Source organism: Sarcophilus harrisii, chromosome 2, assembly GCF_902635505.1.
Source record: "Sarcophilus harrisii chromosome 2, mSarHar1.11, whole genome shotgun sequence".
In the NCBI taxonomy this organism is placed as follows: domain Eukaryota; kingdom Metazoa; phylum Chordata; class Mammalia; order Dasyuromorphia; family Dasyuridae; genus Sarcophilus; species Sarcophilus harrisii.
In genome coordinates this window covers 461,145,847-461,171,818 of record NC_045427.1, presented here as the reverse complement: position 1 = coordinate 461,171,818, position 25,972 = coordinate 461,145,847, and the positions used below count along the sequence as shown (strand labels likewise).

The following is a 25,972-nucleotide window of genomic DNA, read 5'->3' as shown; positions in this document are numbered from 1 at the left end:
CATAATCATCTCCAAGTGAAACACACTTAATTACTCCAGACAGTCTCTATTTGTTCCTGGATCTGAACCATTCATCATTAAGAATGAATTTATCATTATGGATCATGGAAGATATTGGTATATTTGGGCTGGCTCTACCCCAGAGTTAACTCTCCCCCTCAGTCACAGACTTTTTCCAAACTTTTGCAGCTGTATGGCAGAGGCGTTACTGGATCAGAGACATATGGCTGTCTTTCATTTCAGATTTTTATTCCAATGTTTCATGTCTAGTTTTTAAAGCTGGTTCTCTTTAGATTTAAGTAACTATGACAATTAACAACAAACAATGAGCACCTACTTCATGCAAGACCCACTTCTGCGAAGCAAAAGAGACAGCCAGTCTCTCACAGGGCTCCAGCTGAGGAGACAAGATATAAACAAAGGAAAAGGGATGAGATGATTGCTTTTTAACCATATAAGACAATGGTGAGAAGAAGAATGGTGTAATGGATACAGACCTGTCCTCAGAGTATCTGACCTCCAGTCCTACCTTTGACACATAGAGATAATAGGACTCTGGCCAAGTCTTTGAACCTCCCCAGTGACCTCAGTGATACTACAAGTTTCAGAGCAGATACCCTTTATTGACTGGGAGAGAAAGTTCCTCCTCAGGAGCTTCCTATTACCACTGAAACCACAGGAAGAATCAGAGAGAAAGAGGATGACAGAAGAACTGCTTCTTGCTCTTCCCTCAGTCATAAGTCATTACTCTTCTTTCAGTCTCTTATGACATTCCATTTAGACTTCTCCCAAGTTCTAATCATATTAGGACCTATATTTTGCTATCTGTGCATGTCTTATCTCCCTCCTGGATTCAATCCAAAATACATTTATTATTAAACATCTCCTGTGTGAAAGATTACAGATAGTGGTTTGAACTGGACTTTAAGTCATAATTAAGCAGAGAGGTAGAAGAAAGGAGTGGATAGAAGTAAAAATAGATATATGAGGGTAAGAAGATGCATTGTGGTGTTTTCCCAGAGTGTGGAGTGGGTGGATTATTAGATTGGAAGCTCGCTGAAGGCAAGAACTGTATTTTGTTTTATCAAATTTGTTTTATCCATTAAGTACATGATGTAGGTCGTGAGAACTTAGCCCCCACCACCTCCCTCCCAGAATAAAAAGGGTTACCTGTGCTATTCAGTTTAAATCAGTACATTTGGAATCACTGAAGCCATCACGAACCAAAGGAGCAGGATGTTGGTAGTGAGTCTGAAGTTCTCATGCCCTTAAAAAAAAGACAAGGATAGCACAATATAGATATTTTCTGGAAAAGTCTAAAGAACATTTGAGCGAAAAGGATAAGATATGATACCTCTACATTACCTGAGGGGCACTTCCATTTTGGGGGGCAGTTAAGTGGTCAAATGTATGAAGTGATAGACTTATAAATCAGGACAACTCTGAGAGCAGCTCTATACTCACTACTCAATTCTTCTTCTTGCTATTGTCACATAGTTAAAAAGTAATGCTCCTATCATTTTCCTCCATGTTTATATCTTGTCTCCTTAAATGTGAGAGATTGATTGTCTCTTTTGTTTCATGGCATTGAGTTTTACATGAAGTAAACACTCATTGTTTTTTGTTAAATTGTCATAGCTACTTAAATCTAAAGAGAACTAGCTTCAAATTCTAGCTGTGTAAATAAGCAAATTACCTATTTTCTCACAACCCCAATTTCCTCATTTATAAAATGGGGAGTTACCTTACAGAATTATTATTAGGATCAAATGGAATAACACAAATAAAGTGTTTTACAAACTTTAAAGGACTATGTTAATGCTAATTATTGTAATCCAGAACCTAACAACATGCCTGGCACATAGAAGATGTTAATAAATGCTTCTTTATTGGCCTTAGCTTGATTATCTGAATTTGACCTGACCTATCAACAATTCATCCTTTTGTTTCTCAATCCTTCCTTTTCCCTACCTCCTGTCCTATAGCTATCAGTTGGAAATAACCACAGACTGAGGTGCTTTGGGGCCTCCTTCTATCAAAATGCAAGAACAACTAAAGAATTCCACTTAGCAATGAGAAAGAAGGATAATTGAGGTTTAGAAAAGTAAAATAACTTAGCTTGGGTCACAGAGACTATAAATGGTGGAGACGGGGTTAGAATCCAAGTTTTCTGAATAAGAACTAGTCATCTTTCCCTTATATCATGGGACTATCTTAGGTTCTAAACTATCTTAGGTAGTTGTTTAATAATTAATCCTTCCTTCTTCCCTAACTCTTCCTTACTCTATTTTTTTTCTGTCCTCCTTTTGTATACTTCCCCCTTCTTTCTTTCCTTCTTTCCTTTCTTCCTTCCTTCCTTCTTTCTTTCCTTCCTTCCTTTCTTCCTTTTTTCCTTCCTTCCTTCCTTTCTTCCTTCCTTCCTTCTTTCCTTCCTTCCTTCTTTCCTTCCTTCCTTTCTTCCTTCCCTAGGGAATTTCTTCTTCTGAGTATTCCTTATACCAATAACATTACAGTTTTAGTTAATTATCTAGTTCCTATCATTATCTCAGGAGAGGCTCTATTATTATCTTCACTTTCCAAATGAAGGAAAGAGCTCAGAGACTAAGTGATTTTCCCAGATTACACACAAATATCTGAATAGAATTTGAACCCAACTCTTCCTGACTCAGAGTCCAGTCCTCTGCTGAATCCAGGTTCTTATCAGGCCTCTAACAATGTAATGACATGCTGCCTCCTAGACTTATCTCAAAGCTGTACTTTCCCCTTTGCTCTCAACTCCAAGCCAAACTGAATTACTTGCTACATCTGAGATTCTCTTGTGTGCTCATCTCTCCCTTTGCTTGTACTTGGAAGGGCTATCCTTCTTTTCTTCCTTTGCTGAATTATCTCCCAACCCTAAGGTCCAACTCAGACTTTAAAAGGTCACAATGAGAGGTAGTTGGGTATGATTTCTCATAGATCTAGCTATTTAAGAATATATTGCAGCCTGGAATTCAAGATATTCCACAATATGTTACCGTCTTATGATCACAGCCTTTTTTCTTATTGCTCACCTTCCCCTCTTCTTTACACAACAGTTAAACTGGTTGACCCCCTTAGGGCACCAGTGTATATGCTCCATTATTCTACTAGAAAGTGCATCCTATGATGGCAGGACACATCACCCACCTCCCATATGCATGAGCTCTCTGCACACAGTAGGCATTTATTGAATTGAACTGGAAGCATTTCAATTCTCCTTTTTCCTCTGATGGCAGCTGGCACCTAAGCTATGCCAAAGAAATGGAAGGCAAATGGAAAGGAATCATCTCTTTCCAGAAAGGTGTATTTGTTATAACAGCTTTATTTGGCACTGGATTTTATGAGACAGTTGCAAAAATGTTTGACTTGGAAAACTAAGGGTGGGCAGCCCATTAATTTTACAGTAATTTCCAATGACAGTCATTCAACTGATGCCCAGATTTGACAGCATTTCCAAGAAAGCCTATAGATGGAAAGTCACACCATCATGTTTGCCTTCCTTGGAAACATGGAACTGACATAGTCTAAAGATGTATCTTTGTAATTCAGCCAATGAATGCAATGATGAGAGAACTTTGGGGGAGATGAAAGGAGAAAAGAAAAGGTAAATATGCACATTTACTTCTCCCTAACTTTTAGAAATTACAAGAATAATTAGCTAACACAGTATTGCCATTCAGTATTTACTCTTCAAAAGACCCAGATTAGAGGTAGTTGGATGTGATTTCCTACAAATCTAATTAAACTATAATACATTGTAGCAGTAAATAATTAGGCACTAATTTGAAAAGACATGGTTCTCGATAATATTAGCTCTTTGCCTGGGAAACAGCTTTTATTAAATCCAGGTCTCATTGTGTCTTTCTAGTATAAGGCTTTCAGCATTCCTAGGACTAAAGATGTGTTCTAAAGTTGAAAAGGAGTCATGTTTCAGGAATCCATTGCCATTGCTGTTTGGCATACTGAGATAACCTCAGAGGAAAAATTTTCTTTTTTATTTTCAAGAAAGACCATTGGTTACATTGGATTATTGTGATCATTTTGATTCAGCATATTTTAGGAAGAAAAGGGGGAAGGAGAGAAGAAAGAAAGAAGGGAGAACAAAAAGGAGAAAGAAAGGAAGGAAGGAAGACAGGAAGGAGGGAAGGAAGGAAGGAAGGAAGGAAGGAAGGAAGGAAGGAAGGAAGAAAGGAGGGAAAGAAGGAAGGAAGAAAAGAAAAGAAGGAAGGAAGGAAGGAAGGAAGAAAAGAAGGAAGGAAGGAAGGAAGAAAAGAAGAAAGGAAGAAAGGAAGAAAAGAAGGAAGGAAAGAAGGGAGGGAGGGAGGGAGAGAGGGAGAAATGTGCATACTTTGTCTTGGAGCATCCTGAAGTCTAGGAGCTAGTCAATACATTGGAGATGCCAATCAGTAGAAGTCTTAAGGCCCTAGAGAATTTATCCTGAAGTAGAAAACCAGGGGATCCATTGGCAATATAAAGGAAATGAAATAAAGTTTCAGAACTCCATTCAATCACAGGATATAAAACACCTTGAAAAAAATCAGAATGTATCCTCCTCCCCTTTCCTCCTATTCCCCCCCACCAAGAAACCTAACACATTTTTCATGGCTTTCAATAGAATTAAGCAGATTCTTAGGTGTGGGATGTAATAGTATATACCACCAAGAGCTGATTAGTTACCCTTACAACTATTAATCTTTTGTTCTACTCTGAAATAAAACAGACATTACTATACCTATTTGGCTGTGGAAGAAACAAAGGTTGTGAAAAGATTTTACCTTACCCAAAGTGACTCAGAGTGGTAATAGTAAGCTTGGGACCAGAACCCAGGTCTTCTAATTCACAGCCTGGGTATCTGACTAATAGATCACATAGAACAATACTCTTTGGACTGTCTTTATATATTGATGCAATCATGGCATAATGATTGAAGTCTTATCTTCAGGGGTTCAAGTCCCTTCTCTGACTCATAATGACTTTGTAACCACAGTTATTCAGCTTCTTAGTGCTTGAGGCAATTCACTAAAATGATAAGTTGGAGAGAAGATCCTGACCTTTATGATCCTTCATAAAGAGAATTTCCTCATCTGGATGTTCCTTACACCAATGAGATTACAGGTCCAGTTATCAGCCAATCCCTATCATTCTTCTCCCAGCACTGTCATGTTCTGACTTTCTCAATACTTCAAAATCATATCTTTTCTATTGCAAGTTCATTCTGGAATTTCCATCTTGGTATCCACACCTAGAACAGCCTATAATTATAGTAGTCCATTCATTACTCAATATTTCCCTGCAAGACCTACCTCTACTCCACTGCCTTTCCCAATGGTGAGTAACTCCTAAGGCCTAAGCTGGTCTCTATTCCCTTTCTGGCCTTGTTCCAGAACTTCTCTGAACTTTAAAACAATGCATCCGTGCTGAGTACCTCCATCCAGTTATCCACTACACTTTTCAACTCTGTGTCATATGTTGTTTTACTACCATTAGAAAATAAATTCTTTGAAGGCAGGAATTTTTCTTTTGATTGTGTTTGTATTCCCAATGATTAGCACAGTGCCTAGTACATATTAAGTACTTAATAAATGCTTCCTTCCTTCCTTCTTTCCTTATTTCTTCCTTCTTTTCTCCTTCCTTTCCTTTCTCCCTTCTTTTCTTCCCCCTCTCCCTCCCCCCTCCCTCTCTCCCTTTCTTCCTTCCTTCCTTCCTTCTTTCCTTCCTTCCTTCCTTCCTTCCTTCCTTCCTTCCTTCCTTCCTTCCTCCCTCTCTCCCTCACTTTGTCCTGCCTTCCCTTTTCCCCCTCTTCCTCCCCTTCCTCCCTTCCCTCCCCTTCAAAATCCCAAAAAACAAAACTCAAAACTTTTTTTTCATTTTTTCCCAAAGAGCAATAGTTATGAACATCTTATTTAATATTTCATCACAGGCTGCTACAATTTAGCATTCCCTTTTCTAGTCTCTTTAAATTAATTCAACTAGGATTTATTGCCCTTGCTGATTTGTTTACAAACAGTCCTAAGAATTATGGTTAGGAGCTAGAGGAATAGAATTGATTGTTTGCCATCACAGAGTATTCCTTTCCTAGACTCCTCTAGCTTGACATTTTTTTTTAAATTTTCTTACATATATTTGGTCCTATGAACCTGAAAAACAGGATGTAGAGAAGAGTGAGGATGGGAAGAGGGTAAACTTTAAATACACCATTGGGGTTGTGGGCAAGGATTTAGGTTCTACATAAGTGCCTGAGAAGCTCTTATATTAGAAAGGTACTTGTCCACACCAAGGTCTGGCTTCTTAGAATGAATTTTAGGTACTTATTTGCAGAGCTGGGATTCTAGAAGAGATTCTATACAATTCACTGTCAGTGGAATAACATGGCTGTCCTTAGGCACATTTCATTGTGGTAACCATTGCTCAGAGCTTGAGGTTTCTGATTTTCAATGCTACTTCAGCTCTGTAGTTATCAGTAGAATCTGCCACAAGAAAGTCTTTGGAGAAGTGTGTGTGTGTGTGTGTGTGTGTGTGTGTGTGTGTGTTTGTGTGTTTTAAAACAAGTGGAACCAGGAGGTAGAATTCATTTTCACAGACTCTCCAGCTTTGTGGCCACGAACAAATCATTTAACTTCTTATCCTCAGTTTCCTTGTCCCTATAATGGCCTCAATAATACCTGTGATAGCAACTTCATGTGATTGTTGTGAGAATCAAATGAAACAAAGTAAGTCAATTGCTTGATAAATCCTCAAACTACATTTAGATCATAAATTTAGAAGCAGAAGAGATCTTAGAAATCATTTAGTACAACTCCTTCTTTCTCTAGATAAAGGTCTGAAATTTTGAGGAAGTTAAGTGAATGACACAAGATCACATGAAAAGAGGATTCCTTAATGATGCTGTTGCCATTCTGTAGGAACATATCCTATCAGTCAGACAATAAGCATATATTATAATATATAATATTATGTATATATTATATGCAATATTATATATTGCATATATTAGGTACTTCTATATGCCAAGGACTATGCTAAGTAATGAGGAGGCAAAGAAAGGCATTTTTTTAATCTTGAGAAGTCACAGATTGATGAGGTCTATCAAATACAACACCAACATTGTCATCATTTGTTCAGAAATTATTTGTTTTGCTGATTCAGATTTAAACTGTATAAACAATTGTATACGGTATGTCTTCTAACTTATTAAAAGATGGATGTGTCGATATATACCAATTCAGGGTGGCCATTAATGGAGTACAGTGATATAACTGATAAAGAGTAACTACTACCTAAAATCTAAGAGGGAAGGATGATTGAGAAATTCATGAATTTGTCCTGCTTACATTTCTTTTATCAGGGTTTGAACTTTAAGCATACTTTGTATGTTTGTTTTAAGTAAGATGATCTGCTTTGATCAAGGCCATTCATGGATATGCATTAATGCAACTGTGAATAAATTTCCATATTTACAAGAGAGGATTTCCTAGCAAGGACCTAAACTCAAATAATGTGATTACACACAGATCTTTTTACTAAAACTGTCCATTATCTATGACAGTAGAAGTATAAGTAGAACCTCAGTTCATAAATTTTATAAATTATTCTTCTCTGTTATACCATTACCTTATGTTCTATGTTGAATTACAATATAAAAACCAGGTTGCTTCTTCTTCTGAAGTCGTGGGACTCTCTCAAGAATAATTTGTCAAAGGAAGTTTGCCTCGGGTAGATTTTAATAAAGTTCTAACACAGACAAGAGATTTAAATGACATCTTAATTCAATGAAGCAGGCTAAAATAGAAAATAATTTGTTTTATTTCAAAACATGGCATTGTCATTTAGTATTTATTCTTTAAATTTTTATAAAGATATATGCAATAGTATTTCAGAATGTCCAGTGAATTCCCCTAAAATGGAGCTTTGTCTTTTTTCAGGTTCCACTTCCCTTTTGAGTGATTTAAAGTTTTAGAAAAACTTGAGGTCAATTTGAGGAGTTTTTTTTTTCCCCCTCTGTTCAATCCAGTGTTTACCTGGACTGAATTTCTTTCTGAAAAACTAATGTTTGACTAATGCTCCAAATGGCTCTCTTGGCATTAGAAATGATGGAAAGATTGTAGGAAAAATAATTTCTTTCTCTATTTATGCAATATATCATCTTTTTTTTTTTTTACATTTAAGTAAACATGTTGATAAAAAATGCATCTCAGTTGATTAGAGTGAGTCATGTTCCATAGTTTGTGTTCAAAGTTTAATTAGACATTTATTTAGAAGAGTACTAATTTCCCCCTGAACTGTAGATTTCATAAGAAACACATGGACTAACAGTCCTGTACAACAAAACATAATCAATTCTGACCTTCCTTACTCATGTAGAATGTATGCTAATTAAACCCAGCCTGGGCCCAAGTTACCTCCCTCCCTCTTCCCGCAATCTTTTACTTTTCATTTCCTTAGTAATCCCTAGTGCAAAAGGTACTGTTGAGCCTCTTTAATTCAACTATTTACATATAACTAACATTCCAAAGTGGAACTACTAATTACAGATATGTCCTATCTGTACATTAAAGGAGTCTCATTGTGATCTTTATGTGACAGCAGTTGTTTGGGAGAGACTATGATGACTTTCTTCATTAAACAATTCTATTAATTTTCAATCTATAAAAATATTCTATAATTCAGACTACACATGCTCAGTCTGACACCATCACATCTTAAGGAGAGGGAGGTTTGACTAGAGATTTTAAGATTTGGGTCTAATAGAAGATATGATACATAGTGACTATGTGAATCTGAACAAGTCACTATATCCCTCAATATCCTAGACAAATCTCTGAAATCATAAGCCGAAAAACAGCTACAGATTTACATTGGTAGATGAAGTTACAAAAATCTGAAGTTCCCTATACCTATAAAATCACAGGCCCTAACCAATAAAAAGAAAAGAAAAGAGTTTACATATTTCCATGAATTTTCAAAAAAGCATGGGAGCTTTTCTTCTTCAGATCCTCACCAACAGCAGAATAGGGATGGGAATGCCCTGTGGATGCCCACCAGTTACACAAAATAAACTGCTTCTTTCTCTCTTCTCATTTCCCCAAGGTGTCTGTGAACAATTTTTGTGCACTTCAGTCAAAGGATTTCTCCCCATTTCAGGATGCATTGGAAAGGTGCTAGGAGGAAGAAAATATTCAAAATCTGAAGCATTTTGCCATCAGTTTTTGAATAAATGAATTTTCACACAAGTTCTTCTTGGTTGCACCAGGTTAAGAAAATGGACTGCAATTAGCAAAACTTTCCTTGTGTTAACCAGAATTCAGTGCCCATCTGCAGCCTTCTTAACAATACCCCAGTTCTGAAAAATTAAATTAAATGTAGGGGTTTTCTGCCACTGAGTATTGCGTGGTAACCCATCTAATAAAAATTCACTTGAACGTTCCACTCAGTGGAATTCTGTGTAATTCTAGACAAGGAAAAATTATTTCAGAAATATGTCCCAGTATTCTACTGTGTAATGAATACAATTATTCTTATCGCCCCACACTAAAATTGTGAGTATTACGGCATGTTAAAGACTGTGTTTGTTAAGGAACGCTTTAGATATCATCCCTGAATACTGAACAGTCAGTTCATTTGGAGCTAGCCTTATCTCCTCTTTGCTGTGGAGATTGTGGGAGAGAAAGATAATGAGATTTTTTTTTTCTTTTAACCATGTCACAAAAGGTAAATAGAACCTTAAGCCCCCAAAGAAATTTCTCCATTAATGCAACTTCTGAAAACATTTTATACAAAGATGTCCAGGAAGCTTCCTTCTTTAAATCCCTTTCTGAAAGTTTCTGTTACATGATCATGGGGACTTGATTTTTCAAAACAGTCTTAAGTGCCCACTTGGTGATTTCTTCTTAGGCTGGTATTTTTCTTCAAAAGTATAACCAAGAATTTTGTGCCGCAGGCAAGTAAAATAAACTGAGCCTTAGGCAAACTTGCCCTCAATTGAATATGTGCAACAAGGAGAGTCAGCAAGTATTTATTAAATACAGAATTTATTAGCACAATGTATACATCATATATTGTGCTATGTACTGAGGCTACAAAAGCAAAAACAGTAATCTCTGTCCTCAAAAAGCTTATGTTCTGTCTGTGGAGTCAATATCTACAAAAATATATATGTATATGTTAGGTCAGATTGCTGCTCTTCATTCTCAAAAAGGACCAAAATGACATCCTTGTGTTAGAGTAGAGTGGCTAATCAGATCAATGTGAGCTCGGAATGCTCTGCCACAGGTTGAACACAATAATTCTCTTGAACATTTAGGGTTTCTTCTGAGCTAATTCAATTCTGCTTTGCTCACAGAGCACAGCACCTTCTCTAATGAAGGCTCTCCATGTATGTGTCTGCAAATTTTTGAGGAAGGCACTAGCAGTTGAGAGGGGTGAGATGGGGTAGAGGGGATGGAATTAGGAAAACTCCCATATTTGAACATGATACTTAAATTGAGTTTTGAAATTGTGGATTCTAAGTACAGAAGAGAGGAAGGAAGAGGAAAGGACTCTCCAACTCAATGTCTTTTAGCTTCTCATTTTAATTCTTGCTAATTATTCTTACTAACTAGATACTGAGTTGTTATTTCTATGCTATCTGAGTATGGTTGAAGCTGACATCTTCTAATGTTGGTACCCTGAAGCAAAGTCCTTAATGCTCAGCAGTAATTACCTCCTTTTTTCTTATATGAAATATACGAGCTCTTCCCTTTTTTCTTTTTCCCTTTTTTCTTTTCTTTACCCTCTCTTTTCTTTGCCTTTTCTCCTTTCCCTTTTCTTTCTCTTTCTTTTTTCTTTTCTTTTCCTCCCTTTTCTCTTCCCTATTCCTTCCATTCCATTCCCCCCCCCAACTTTTTCTTTTGGTCCACACCTGTAATTTCCATTAATTTAGGGAACTCTCGCTAAGGAAACAGTATCAAAAGGTGCAAGGATTCTGCAAATTGTAGTCTTGGAGAATTGTTTGGAATTCTAAGATTTAAGTCTTTCCTAGGGTCACAAAATCAGTATGTGTCAGAGACAGAATCTACTTCCTGACTCCGGCTAATTCTCCCTCCACAATGTCTCATCAACTCTTATGAAAAGCATCAAAATATTCATCATAGAACTTTTGTGAGAATGGAAAACCCCGGAAACCGAATCAGTTGGGAATGGTTAAACAAACAGTATATGAATGTAATAGACTACTATTGCACAGTTAAGAACGATGAATATGAAAAATTAAGAGAAACATGGGAAGACTTATATGAGCTGATGCAGATGTAGTAAGGAGATCCACTATATTTAGAGATCTATCTATCTATCAACATATCTATATATATTATTTCATGACTGCAATAATGTAAATGAAAAACTGAAAAATAGCTGAACTCTGGTTAAATGCAAAGACCATTCTTGGTCTTCAAAAATGGATAATAAATTTACTCCCTTTTCAGGGACTCTGGGAGCATAATTTTGCATATATTTTCAGACATTCATTGTATTGAGAAGTTTCATTTAACTATTATTTATTTCAAGGAAGGATAAAATGGATGATGGAAGCCAATAAAGGGAATAAAGATTAACCCAGAAATGATTGATATAAAAATATCATTAATAAAAGGTAAAAAACAAAGAAATATATATGCTTTTATACTGATTGATAATGTTTACTATTTAGGACTCACACAGAAAAATTCTTTACACTGAGTAGACTGTGAGCTCTTGAGGAAAAAGACTAACTCTTCATGATATCTAGCATAGCAAGGATACTTTATAGGCTGATTGACTTTTTGGGAGCAGGAGGTGGTAGCAATGATAGTGGTGATGAAAGATCTGTGAAAAAAGATAACACCTATTTCTTGGTCATCTTCTTAATAGCCTTGCCAGCAACCAAATGGTTGTGCCATTACCTTCCCTCTTCTTTCCAATTTTAAAACCATGATCAATCAACTCTGACATTGTTCCTGGAAGAGATGTGTCAGTTTATTCCCTATCACTGCACTTAGCTTTTCTGGACCACAGTGTCCTTCCCTGGTTAACTCCTCCTCCTCACCCCAGATATGCTGTCTCCTTCATTAGAATGATCTCTAATGCTCCTAATGGCTCTAAAATGCAGGGATCTATATCCTATTATAGACTGCATTTATGAACATCAATACTCCTCACTTTCCCCTTATTCCTGCAGGGAAGAGTTGGCTGGTATAAATCTATGGAGGTGGCTTAATACCAGGAAGAGAGCGGTGTACAAGCTTAGGCTGCATGATATCTCTCCACATTGCTAACCATATTATTTAACTTTTTATTTAGAATGTCTATACTGAATATGAATGAGAGGATAGAGGGCAGAAGGAAAATGATTGCAACTCCATATCTAGCTGTGGCAAATTATGGAGTAGCTGGAAGAGAAATCTGGTGTATGAAATGTTAGGTCTGAAACATTTCAGTTCTTAGAACTCTTGAGTTCATAATCCAGCAGAGAGAATCGACTTAACCTCTCATCTGTCCCCTGGAGACAAACCCAGTCCCCTGCAGTATAGCCCATTACCTGGGCAACATTCAAATAATCCAAAACAACAAACATTGCCATCTGCTTTGCACACATCGGTAAAAGCAATTGTAGCCTCTCCCATCCAGAAGTCACTGTTGCCTCCTTCTCTCAAACAATTGCCTGTTTCTAGTTAATTTCATCAGAGTCTCAAGGGCAGGAAATAATTCTATCTCTCATAGACTAGGAGAAATTGGAACAGAAAGAGAATGAATAAAATGAGATCAGGAGACTGAATGCCTTGTCCAAGTTCTAATCTAGCAAGCGATGTCCTACATGCATTTATTCAACAAGAATTAATTAAGGACTTATGATGCTAGTCCTTAAGGAAATAGTCCCTGTCCTCGAGGAGCTTACATATATATTCAATTCCAAGGCTGCTGAATCCTCATCCAGTCCTTTTTCTACTACATCATTCCTCATACAATCATCCCTAATACGTAACTGAATCAGACTCCCATCTTATCTCTCCTGCTCTCCTTCACCTAGGTTCACTGTTCCTTGGAAGAACCTGTGGAATATGCCATTGTCATCGGAAAGCCAACAGGGTTGAGAGTGTGAGACATCCGAGAAATACCACTGGCTCCTGCACTTCTGTGGATTGGTTCCTGTTATCTACCCTGTAAAACTGAGTGCTGCTCTTTTGAGTCAGCTTATGTGAAGTGCTCTTCTTTTAGGAATCAGAATAGTTCTACGAGGGCTGGTTGAAATTAGTAAAATCTTGTCATTTCTTTAGCCAAAGTACCATGAAACATCTGGGCTCATCTACTAGATGGATATGGAAATTTAAGTTATGGAAGTGAATAGGATCAAAAACGGAGCATGTTATGAGGAAGGAAATTTGGATTTCAGGTCAGAGGAGTTGTGTTTGGATTCTAGCTATGTTACTAACTTTGCCATATGAACTTGGGGAAGATACTACTCCTCTATGGATTTCAGCTTATCATCTGTTAAAAAAAAAGACACAGAAGGTAATCTCTAAGTTCTTTTCTATCTCTAAAACCTGTAGATCTAGCATCTATTCAATTATTTAATTCCTCTTTTTTTGTTGTTTCAGTTCTTCAAACGAGCTTCAGCACTCTACCAACTGAACCATCTAACTTCCAGGTTCCTTCTTTTATTTTTTTTCCCCAATTTGAACTATTATCAGATAAAGAAGAATTTTGAGATTTAGTTAGGGCTGAGAGATGTGAAGATGAAATAATATCACCTAGTAGAAGCTTGTGAGTAAATCTGATTTTTTTAGATTTCATTCATTTATTACTTGATGTTTATAAAGTGGCTTCTTCACAACACTCCAATGAGACATGTAGTATAAATGTAGTATAAATTTTTACAGATGAGAAAGCTGAAACTGGCAATGGTGTCCTAATTGATAGAGGGTGTATATGGAGTGCTCAGGGACAACTAGCACTTCTAATGTGAGTGAGGGCTTATTGAGCCCTTTTCAGGGCTGCTCATCTGTCCCTCCAAAAAGTTGCCATATGAGCAATGGCCACACCCTACTAAAACCATCTTGGCAGGCAGGCTAAATCAGGTTGAGGGTAACTGAGAGGTCTTTCACCTATTGGTGAGTTAGGAAGGTTTCTATCCCAAGCATGAGAAGACTTTCCTGATGGAATGGGCAGATGAGAATAGCAGGCACCATTGCTTGGTCAGACATCAAATGTGCCAAGATCATCTTCTGCATCCCAGTTTCCAGTCACCCTAATTTTTGTTTTGCCACTGGATTTGTATGATTCTGGAAGAGAGAATAGAGAACTCAACTTTGTGCAACTTTGCCTCATTTAAGTCCAATTCACATGTAAGTCAAGGCATGATCCTGGGATGCCATTGGTCCACTTCAAAGGAGGTAGCACTTAAAAATAGACATCTTTGACTCCAAATTCAGTGTTTTTCCCCACTACATCATGTAGTTCCCTGAAAAACTCAATTTTATATTATATTATTTAAATTAATTCCATAATGATACATTTTGTATATTTGATGGATATATATTTTTTTCTTTTTGCTGAGGCAATTGGGGTTAAATGACTTGCCCAGGGTCACACAACTAGGAAGTTGCTGGATATATTTAAAAGAGAATTAAAGTTAGAAGTATCTGAATGTAGTGGACAATATTGGACTTGGCATTAGGAAGAACTAAGTTTGAATGTTGCCTCAGACACTTATTGTATGACACTGAATAAGTCACATCCTCTCAGCCTTAGTTTTCCCATCTATAAAAAAGAGGGATAAAAATAATACTTACTTTTCTTGATTGTTGTGAAGATCATATGAGAAAAATATTCATAGATTGTTTTGTAAACCTCAAGCACCATATACATGTTAACTGTCATTTTGGATCGATCTTATTTTTCAGGAACACAAAACTATTGGATAAAATAAGACTCACTTATAAATCCCAAACTTCTCTTGAGTCAAAGACTCTTTATTATCTAGCTCTATGTGGATATTGTCTTCATAACAGATTGGTATTTTGTGTTTGTCATCTTTAATTTATAAAGGAGAAGGCATGGATTGGCCTTGTGAGTATTTTTGTTTACTGCCTGAAAAATAACTCTTCAAGCAATCAGATTTAGGAAATGTAGTATATAGAATAGCATTTAATAGGTGGCTCTCCAGATATAAGAGCAACACAGATATCCCTGAAACTGTGGACTATGGAACAAATCTGAACAGGTAGCTAAGCACTCATGTAATCAGAATTACTAGGCAGTGATGGTGATGATGATGGTGGTGCTGCTGGTGATTGTTATTTTTCATCTTTCATTCCAGAAGAGGACCAATGTGACATCATAAGGGTGATATTTTTGACTTGGGAGTGAATTGGATGTGAGTGGGGCAGAGCTGCACAAAATTATCAGCTTCACTCTCTTCTCTAGTCATCAAAGTCCAATGGTAAGATAAAAATCAAGATAATTGGGGGATGGCCTAGGTTGCAAGGGGTGACCTAGGCCTTTCTAAATTAAGGTCTCAGTTTGTGACTAAGGTAAGAATTGAGACAGAAAGTGATATAATTTACCATCACAAAGATATGAGAGTTGAAGACTCCTAGTTTCTGGACGAAACAGAAAACAATTGCTATTCACATATATTTAAAGCCAACAAAATCTAAACAATGAGCTACCAAAAGCCTGGGTAGGCCTACTGCTACTACAAAAAAAGAAAGTGATTTGAGTTTTTGGGTGAAGTTAAACAGCTCTGTTTAAAACACAATGGACTTTTGATTTCTTGAGATATAGCTAATTATAATAATAATAATGCTTTTAGGACTTGCAGAACACTTTTAATGAATTTGATCATCACCAGCTACTCTACTAAGTAGGTGTTGCTCTACTTACCTGGGATCTGTTCATTTCATTTTGTATTAGTTCACTCAAGTCATTCCAAATTTCTTTGAACCCATATTTTCATCATTTCATATGGCAGTAGTATTCCATCATATAAATATATCATACTTTATTCAGTCATTCCACAATTGGTGAGTACCCCTATACTTTCCAGTGTATGTGCTTGCTCATGTGCACATACACAATACACACACACACACACACACACACCCTCACAAGGTGCTATAACTATGTCTGTATATATGAGTCCTTCCCTTCTCTTTAGAGCAGAAAACTCATAGTGACTTTCTGAGTCAAAGAATGTAGACATCCTAGTGAAATTTTAAAATTTAATTAAATTAATTTAATTAATCCAATAGTTTCTGCAAGTTTTGAAATTCTGCAGTAGTCTCATCAACAATTTTTCATCTCAAGGAATCCAATGATTCTTGCTAGTTTTTGTTCATCTTGTGTTAGGGAATCCAATGATTCCTGAAGATTTCAAAGTTCTTTTAACAGTCTCATTGTCAGCCATGTTCTTTCAATGTCAGATGTTTCTTAAATCTTCTCCTTTTTAAATTTTTAATTAATTTTTAATTTAGTTTCAAATTTATTTCCAGAATGGCCGTACCACAGCTTGACCAATTGTATCCACAACTGAAATTTGGACCCAAATTTTCTGCCTCCAAATCCAGTAGTATTTCAAAGACATCACTTAGCATGTACATTCTTTCCCTCTTCCATCAGGGAACCAATGAAAGAGCATTGGATGGAGCCAGAAAAGCAGCTGAGACTGATAATTAAAGGCGGTAGAATAGATAGGATGATGGATTTTTAAGTTGTTCCCAGTCCCTGTTCCTTGCATTTTAATTAATTTTTTATCATCTGTCTTCAGTTATAATCTACGAGTTACTGTAATGTTATGTGGGGTTTATTTTAATCCTTGCTTTTTGATTACTCTCTTTCACTACCATTCTCTTTCTCAGTGTGAGACCTAGGAAGACTTTTAGTACCTACAGTACTTATCACATTTACCTTTAGTGGGTGAGCTTTTGATCCATTTTGCTTTTTTCTGATCATGAATCCCTATCAGTTCTTTGGGTGGGAAATAAGCTTTCTCAACATTCTCAGACTTTTCTTCCTCAAATGAGAAGTAGAGGGCAAACCTGGTGGTAATAAAATCCATAAAGGCAGACAAGGGAAACAGGTGTATTAAGGATTTTGAGAGAGAAAGAAAGAAAAAAAAACATTGCTTTCTTCAGGAAAGCTCCCAGATTCTCTTTTTTTCACCTCATTCATCAATCCAGAGTCAGTAAGGAAAGGAGGCAGGTGCTTTGATGATTGTAGGCTGTAGATAAGCCTGTGATTTGGGGAGCTGTCTCAGAAAAGAACAGGCTTGCCCAGCTCCACCTTCTTCTTGCAAAGTTCTGTTAGCTCAGTCAGCTCTAGAAAGATAAATCTGAGGCTTCAGTAGGTGGCTATTGGAGAGAAATCTCCCTCCCTTCCATAAAAGAGTTAGTCTCTGCTAAACACAGAACTTTGGCGTAAAAATAATGCAAGGTACTATGTTCAGTGCTAGGAATACAGATTAGATATTAAATAAAAATGTTGAATTGTTGAATTAAATCTGCAGTTCCTTAACACAGTCTAAGGGGAAGGAGGGTGATTTTGTCTAATTTAAACTTTAGAACTTCATTGTGGACACACAAAAGCAACACTGATTATTTTCAGAGTTGGATGTTATTATATTTTCTTTAATATAGTTTCCAAATTATTTGGAAAATGTATGGGTATAAGTTTATATGAATGTAGACATATGTATATATTCATGAATATGAATAGATCTGCTTATATATACACAGGCCAATCTAGATATAGATACAAAAGCAAATTAACTCTCTCTCCCTTTCGGTGTGTATGTGTGTATGTGTGTGTGTGTGTGCCTGCAAATACACTTATATACTCATGCTCAGGCAATCTTCAGAGATTAAACTACCGAAACAGCATTTCCCTTACTCAAATTTTTCCTCCCTTGCTTCCCCACTCCTTTCCTAAGAGCCACTTCTCAGCTACTCCTAGTAATATGGAAAAGCCATGGACCAGAAGTCAGGAGACAAGGGTTAAGATCCTGGCTTTCCCACAGCGTAGCTCTGGGAACCCAGAGGTATTTCATTCTTTTAAGGCTCAGTTCCCCTTCTGTAAAAATAAGATCAGAAAGGATGATCTCCAAGATTTCTTCAAGTTCTAACAAACAGGACATGGCTAGATCACTGCCATAGCCTACTGGTGACTCTGCCTACCTCAAGTCTCTCCCCACTCCAATCCATCCTCCATTCATCCATTAAATTGATTTTCTAAAGTGCAGGTCTGATCATGTCACCTACCCACTCATTCAAGAAACTTTACTGGTTTCCCTATCACCTCCAAGGTCAAATACAAAATGTTATTTGGCATTCAAAGCTCTTTATAAACTGGCCTCCTCCTACCTTTCCATCTTCTTATACTTTACTCCCCATAATACCCATTTTGATCCAATGACCCTTCCATCTGTTCCACAAAGGAGACACTTAATCTCTTGGCTCTGGCTGGACATACTCTGACTATTGCCAATGCCAGTAACAATCTCTCTACTCCACTCTTAACTACTGACCTCCCTGACTTCCTTTAAGATACTAACAACTTAACTTCTACAGGAAACCTTCTCCAATCCTTCTTAATTCTAGTGCCTTCCTTTTATTAATTATTTCCTATTTAGCTTGTATATAGCTTGCTTTATACAGGGCTCTTTATATGGTGCTCCCCCTATTACAGTACAAGCTCCTTGAAGACAGGGTCTGTCTTTTGCCTCTTCTTGTATTTCCAGAACTTAGCAAAGTATCTGGCATATAATAGCTGGTTAACAAATGTTTATCAATTAATTAACCAAGTGCTGTCTACAATCCAATCCAGGTAGTAGTGTATATAAATTCTCATTCTCTAGAGAAGGAAACACACAGTTGAATTGACTTGCACAAATTCACACAAATACAGGTTCAAATTGGAAAACAAATCTAGACCTTTTAACTATAAGAATAGCACTTTGTCCATAATGCTGCAGGCTATCTTATGGTATTACTCCATAGAATTCAGTTCTTCATATTCAACAGTTTCTTCCAGGTCTATCCTTACTAGGCATGGACTTTGACCCATAGTTGATAATAATATATTAATATAATATTAATAATATTTTGTACAGTTATAAGAAAATATTTTGTAAACCTTAACACATTATACCACTGTAAAATTATTGCAAACAAATAGCATTTATTAAGTGCTACGTCCTAAGGAAAAGGCAGCTAGTTGGAGAAGTGGATGGGATGCTGTACTTAGGTACAAGAAGATTCATCTTCCTGAATTCAAATCCAACTTCAGACATTTACTGGTTATGTGAACCTGTGCAAGACATTTAATCCTTATGTTTGTGGCAGCCCTTTTTGTAGTGGCTAGAAACTGGAAACTGAATGGATGTCCATCAGTTGGAGAATGGCTGAATAAATTGTGGTATATGAAAATTATGGAATATTACTGTTCTGTAAGAAATGACCAACAGGATGATTTCAGAAAGGCCTGGAGAGACTTACATGAACTGATGCTAAGTGAAATGAGCAGGACCAGGAGATCATTATATACTTCAACAACAATACTAGATGATGACCAGTCCTGATAGATCAGGCCATCCTCAGCAACGAGATCAACCAAATCATTTCTAATGGAGCAGTAATGAACTGAACTAGCTATACCCAGAAAAAGAACTCTGGGAGATGACTAAAAACCATTACATTGAATTCCCAGTCCCTATATTTATGCACACCTGCATCTTTGATTTCCTTCACAAGCTAATTGTACAATAATTCAGAGTCTGATTCTTTTTGTACAGCAAAATAATGTTGTGGTCATGTATACTTATTGTGTATCTAAGTTATATTTTAATATATTTAACATCTACTGGTCATCCTGCCATTTAGGGAGGGGTGGGGGTAAGAGGTGAAAATTGGAACAAGAGGTTTGGCAATTGTTAATGCTGTAAAGTTACCCATGTATATATCCTGTAAATTAAAGGCTATTAAAAAAAAAAGACATTTAATCCTGTTTCTTCATCTATAAAATGAGCTGGAGAAGGAAATGGCAAGCCATTCCAGTCCCATATCTTTACCAAGAAAACCCCAAATGGGATCGTAGAGAGACCAAAACAAGAAAATAGAGTACTAGAGATACAAAGACAGAAATAAAACAACACATGTCTTCAGTAAGCTTACATTTTCTTTGTGTGAGTGAGTGTGTGTGTGTGTGTGTGTGTGTGTGTGTGTAGGGAGGCTGGTGACAACATGGATATATCTAATAGTATACATAAAATAATCCAAGGTGGGTGGGGTAGATGAAACATGACTAACAACTGCATCAGGAAAGGCTCCATGTTTAAGATGGCACTTGAGTTGAATTTTGAAGTAAATGAGGGTGGCGGCAAGGAGAAATTACATTTTAAATATTAGACACAGCTTGTGCAAAGAGCCACAAGAATGTTTTGAACAGAGTAATGAAATAGTGAAACCTCTACATTAGAGAAATCATTTGGGCAGCTAAATGAAGAATAGAGTGGAAAGAGGGGTCAAAGAAAACAAAAGGTTTTTGTAATAGCCCAGGTAAAGGGTGAGGAAAACTAGAATTAGAATAGTGTTATCTTCAGTGAGAAGGGCAGATAGTATTTGGGGAACAATAGACTCAACTTGACTGGCCAATAAACTGAGGATCTGACCGGTTAAGGACCCAAACCAATAAATGACAGATTAAAGACTTGAATTCAAGTCTCTTAACTTTAGTTTCCAGTCAATTCCTACTGAACCATGAGCACCTCCTCCTTTTTCCCTCCAAAAGCCAATTTTTACAGATATTAATTCTTCATTTTGTTTTTATCACCTCCCCACTCTGCTTAATTGGAAGGATTGGTCCCCCAAACTGCACTCTGTTCTTCTGAATACCTGTTTGTAAAAGAAGAATTTAGGATACTAAGAAAAATCTGACATACCATTTCTAAACAATACCACCATCAAAGGTTACGACCCATGAATCAACCTTTTGCAAACAGGAGAAAGACAAGTGCTCAGCCAGCCCCAAGTCTATGATACTATTACATGATGTGCACAGGAGAAGAGCAGGAGAATGGCCAATAAAGAAAAGGATAATGGAACATTGATCAACTCTTTATCACAGCAGGAGAACTGAATCTGCAGTGGCCCAACACATTATCAATAAGGCCCTTGATTAAACTTGTATAACGGCCCCTGAGCTAAATACTCCCATCAGCAACTGGAGCCAAAAGGGAAGAAGAGAGCTTATTGCAATCATAAAGTGGGTTGTCAGCTGGAAAGTTTGAGAGCTATCCATGTGGGGATAATTAGGCTTAACATTACATTTATGCCTTCCAAATTCAGAGCGGAAAGTTTCTTCCTTCCCAGGCCCTGGAGGGGATTGTTTCTTCCCTATCCCACCTCCCAAACCCCCCACCCCATCCCCAGACACATCATGCCTTAGGACAGGCCCTGGATCAGTTATGTGAAGCCCAAATGAGTGTCTTTGTGATCAAATACAGACTCCTCTGTTTGGCAACCTGGCTCCAATCTAGCATTCCTGGGTTATTATACATGATTCTCCTTCATGTTCCCTGTGATCTGCCAAACTGACCTTGCTGCTCCTTACATTTGGCGGTCCATCTCCCATCTCCATGTCTTTGCTCAGTTGCTACCTCTTTTCCTTAAGTGCTGCTGAATGGTAGTGGAGAAATCTATCGTGCTAATGAGTCTACTACAAATGTATGTTATCTAACATCAACTAGGTCTTCTCTGGCAGCAAGGCCATCTTTCCACTCTCCACAAATACTCTTTCTATACTACTTACCCTGGTGATTGCTCTATAACTTCTTTCCTCAACCCTTCCACAACACCCCATAATCATATCCTTTAAGCTGAGGAACTTGACATATACTTTAACAAGGAAATAAAGGCCACTGGAAGTGAGCATTTTACTCTCAAATGAAATATTTGTAAATTGCTTAGCACCATGCCTGATTTATAGTAGGTACTAAATAAGTTCTTATTCCCCTCCTTTCTTTCTCTTTTCCTCATTTCAGAACCCTTCATTCTCATATCCCAATCCACTGACATCATTCCCTCACAATCTTCTAATTCCATCTTCTGATGGAGAGGTGGCCCTTCATCTCCCTAGTGCCAGCACTTCTTCATGTACCCTTGATCCGACCCCCTCCTACGTTATCATCCTATCTACTGGTATTTTCAGATGTCTATGAGCATGCTCAAATCTCCCTTATCCTTAATCCCCATAAGCTTCTACAATTGCTGAAGGAGTTGTTTAATATCTCTCTTTCTTGTTTCAACCAAACTTGGAAAAACTGTCTACATGCACCAGCTTTGCTTTTCTTGAATATTTTCTAAATCCTCTGTAATCTTGATTTCTGACTTCATCTGAAGTCTGAAACCGCTTCCCTTAAAGTTATCAGTGACTTCTTAATTGTCCAATCTAATGGCCTTGTTCCATTCCTCCCTTTTCTTTAGTTATCTCCAACTTGCCATTGTTAAAAACTCCTCCTGGATAATGCGCTGTCAGGGTTTTTGAGATACTGCCCTTTTCTGGTTTTCTTCCTACCTATTTTCTTATCCTTTCTCCATCTCCTTTCTCAGACCTTGATTTTCATGTACACCCACTAACTGTGGATGTATCCTATGACTCAGTCCTAGGCCCTTTTTTCTCTCTACACTATCATACTTGTGATTTCATTATCTCCCATTGGTTTATCATCTATATGTAAATAATTCTCAGACCTGTATATCCAACTAGTGCCTCAATCTGAACACCAGTCTTACATCATGAACTACCCATTAGAAATTTTAAGTAAGTTCTCTCAAGCCATATAAAATTTCACTTGTCCAACACATGTATATGTATATACATACACACAAACATATATACATAGAAATATATAAACTAAGTGTATGTGTTTTCCATGATCTATCTCTCTTTGTTCTATTATTGTCAAAGGTTCCACCATCCTCCCAGTTACCCAGCCTTGCAATCTCAGCATTATCCTTGACAGCTCACTCTCCTCACCTCAATATCCAATCAGCTGCCAAATCTTGTTATCTTCATCTTCACAACATCTCTTAAAAGTGTCCTCTTCTCTCAATTCACACTGACAGTTCCCTTGTTCCAGCCCTCATCACTTCTCTCTTAGACTGTTAAGACAGCCTTCTAACTTCTCTCCCTGTCTCAAGCCTTTTCCACTCCAATTTATCTTGCGCTTAACTGCCAAAGTGTTTTCCCTAAACTCTGGCCATTTTGCCCTCCTCCCTCAAAAAATTCCGCAAGCTCTTTGGTACCTCTAAGATCAAATATACACTTGTCTTTTTGTCAAGTTCTTTAAAACCTAACTCTTTCCTCCCTTTCCATTCTTCTTACACATGATACTCCTCCACTAATTCTATGTTCCAGGTATACAGGTTCTCACTCAGAACATTCCATTGCCTATCTCTCTGCTTTGGAGCTTCCTGTTCCCCATGTCTGAAATATACTTTCTTTTTGTTTTCACTTCTTGGGATTTCTTCCTTCAAGGCTCAGCTCAAGTATTAACTTTTACATAAAATTTTTCCTTGTCCCCAAAGTCAGAACCTTCTTTCCTACTAAACTGTCTGATATCCATTATGGGGTATGTACTTTGAAGGTATTTTTATGCATACATATTGTTTTCCTTATTTGAATGTAAACATTTTGAAGGCAAGGACTGTTTTATTTTTGTCTACATGTCAATACTGACTTTCCCAGTATCTGATGTTCAGCAGGCTCTTAAACAAGTGTTCATTAGTTGAATGATTGGCTGACTTTACCTGGAGGAGAGAAAAAGACCTAACAAGAAAATACATAGGATTTGTCCAAGATTGCTGAGAATTCTTGCCAGGGTCTTGGCAATGGAGGAGAAGGGCTTTTGTCTGCACACAGAGCACAAAGCCAGAAAATGTTGCTTTTCATTTCATAGTCCTATCCCAAAGCACAGGCATCTGCTCCAAGAAAAGATTCTAAGATTATGAGTCTTCTTTTCTTAAAAGATACAATGCAGGTTTCATGATGCCCTAATTGAGTGTTCTTTTCACAGCAGTCTTCTATTTTCAAAATGAATCTTTCTCTAAAACCCTAGCCTGCTAATGCCTCCCTTTCATATTAACTTGTATTTATTCTCTTTATACATAACATACATATACACACATGTGTACATTTGCATATACATATAATATACACATGCGTGTATGTTCATATGCACATGTTTGCTAAGGAAATCTACATATTTAATAGGTTGTGTCCCCACTAGAATATAAGCTATTTATGAATAGGGATTGTTTCATTCCTTGCACTTGTACACTCAAGACCTAGCACAGTGCCTTAATAAATGTTGGTTAATCATTGGTTGATTTCCATGCTGTCATTGTTTATTTTTTCTTTTCTCTGCCATATCTTTTCTACATGACATTGGCCCTTTCTGGATCTCATCTGAAAACTGGGAAGGATGCCATTGACCCTACAAAATCACATAGAAGTATACATGAGTACAAAAGAAAAATAAGATTTTTAATATGCTTCAACATGTCACAGACACTGCTGTCTATCTATCTTTATGGAATATTAGTAATTATCATATTTTTCCTGTCCTGTAGTTGATGTTTGACTTGGTATTTATAGAATCATAGAACATCTCATTGTAAAGTATTTAAGAGAATACCGCCTCTCATTTTTATGTAGGTTTATGGGTGTATGAGTATCTAGATTTGCAATTTCATTATGAATTCCTATTACGGAAACTCCCTCCAACAACGAGACTTTTCTAATATTGTAATTTGAGGGGGCTGACACACAATATCTTAGAATTCTTCCAATTTGTAAGCCTGGCCCTTTGATCATTATGCCAATTGTCCCCTAGAATCTTTAGTATTTCAGAAGTGGAAATGAGTCAGTGAGATTCAGTGATTTGCCCATGACAAATGAAGGGTAGAGCTGATACTCAATGAGTCTTGTCATTCACTCGGGGACACTTTGCTCACACTCAAAAGTGACATTTTCTATTCCACTTACGATGCCCCAAATTTCCCCCTGTCTTATCCTTCCTGATTCACTTACACTCCTGATTCAACTTATACTCTAAATCCAGACCAGGTTTTCCTCCTAACGAATACCATTTGGAATTCACCAAGGATTCTCAGACTCAATGTTTGCTGTCATATAATAGTAAGCATTAATAACTATAATTTTCTCCTGTTGTCAGGCTTCAAAGAAAGTAAAGAGAGCTTCACCAAGCCACAACAGGGAAACAAGGTAGAGGTGAGAAATCAGGAGAGGGAATATACCTGGCACACAGAAAATACTTGACAACCAAGAAATATTTGCTAAATTGAAGTAAATTGAGAAAACTGGGTGGTTTTGATCCTAGTCACCATGGCTCAGAAGATAGAATGCTGGTCTCAGAGTCAGTAAAATCCAGTCTCAGACCCTAGGCAAGTCACCTGACTCTGTCTGCCTCAGTTTCCTCATCTGTAAAATGAGCTAGAGAAGGAAATGGTGAATCAGTCCAGTATCTCTGCTAATAAGAGATGGCCCAAATGAGGCCATGAAGTGTTGGGTCTGACTGAATTGGCTCAATAATAACAAATCTTCAAGACAAGGCTATTGAACCAGCAGTTTTCTCTCTGAAGATTCTGTTCCTCTCCCAAGTCACAGAAGAGAAGTCCCCATAGACAAACAGATGAATGTCTTACACAGCCCTCTATCCCCGGGTCTTGGAGTTAGGGACATTGGGTTCAAGGTCAGCTCTGATATCTACCTACCTACCTACCTATTCATCCATCCATCCATCCATCATCTCTCTCTCTCTGTCTCTGTCTCTCTCTGTCTCTCTGTTTCTCTGTCTCTCTCTCTCTGTCTCTCTGTCTCCCTCTCCCTGTCTCTGTCTCTCTATCTCTCTCTCTCTGTCTCTGTC

At 37.3% G+C, this 25,972-nt stretch overlaps 1 long non-coding RNA gene across 1 annotated transcript in view; it reads right to left on the bottom strand.

The window, feature by feature from the left end:
- Positions 1–238: 238 nt before the first annotated feature.
- Positions 239–25,972, bottom strand: part of LOC116421167 — a 164,740-nt gene continuing 139,006 nt past the window's right edge. Inside the window, exons 3-4 of the long non-coding RNA XR_004231470.1 lie at positions 1,171–1,267; positions 239–397 (exon numbers count right to left, since the gene is read on the bottom strand). This is a non-coding gene — a long non-coding RNA (uncharacterized LOC116421167). The remainder of the gene's footprint in view (positions 398–1,170; positions 1,268–25,972) is intronic.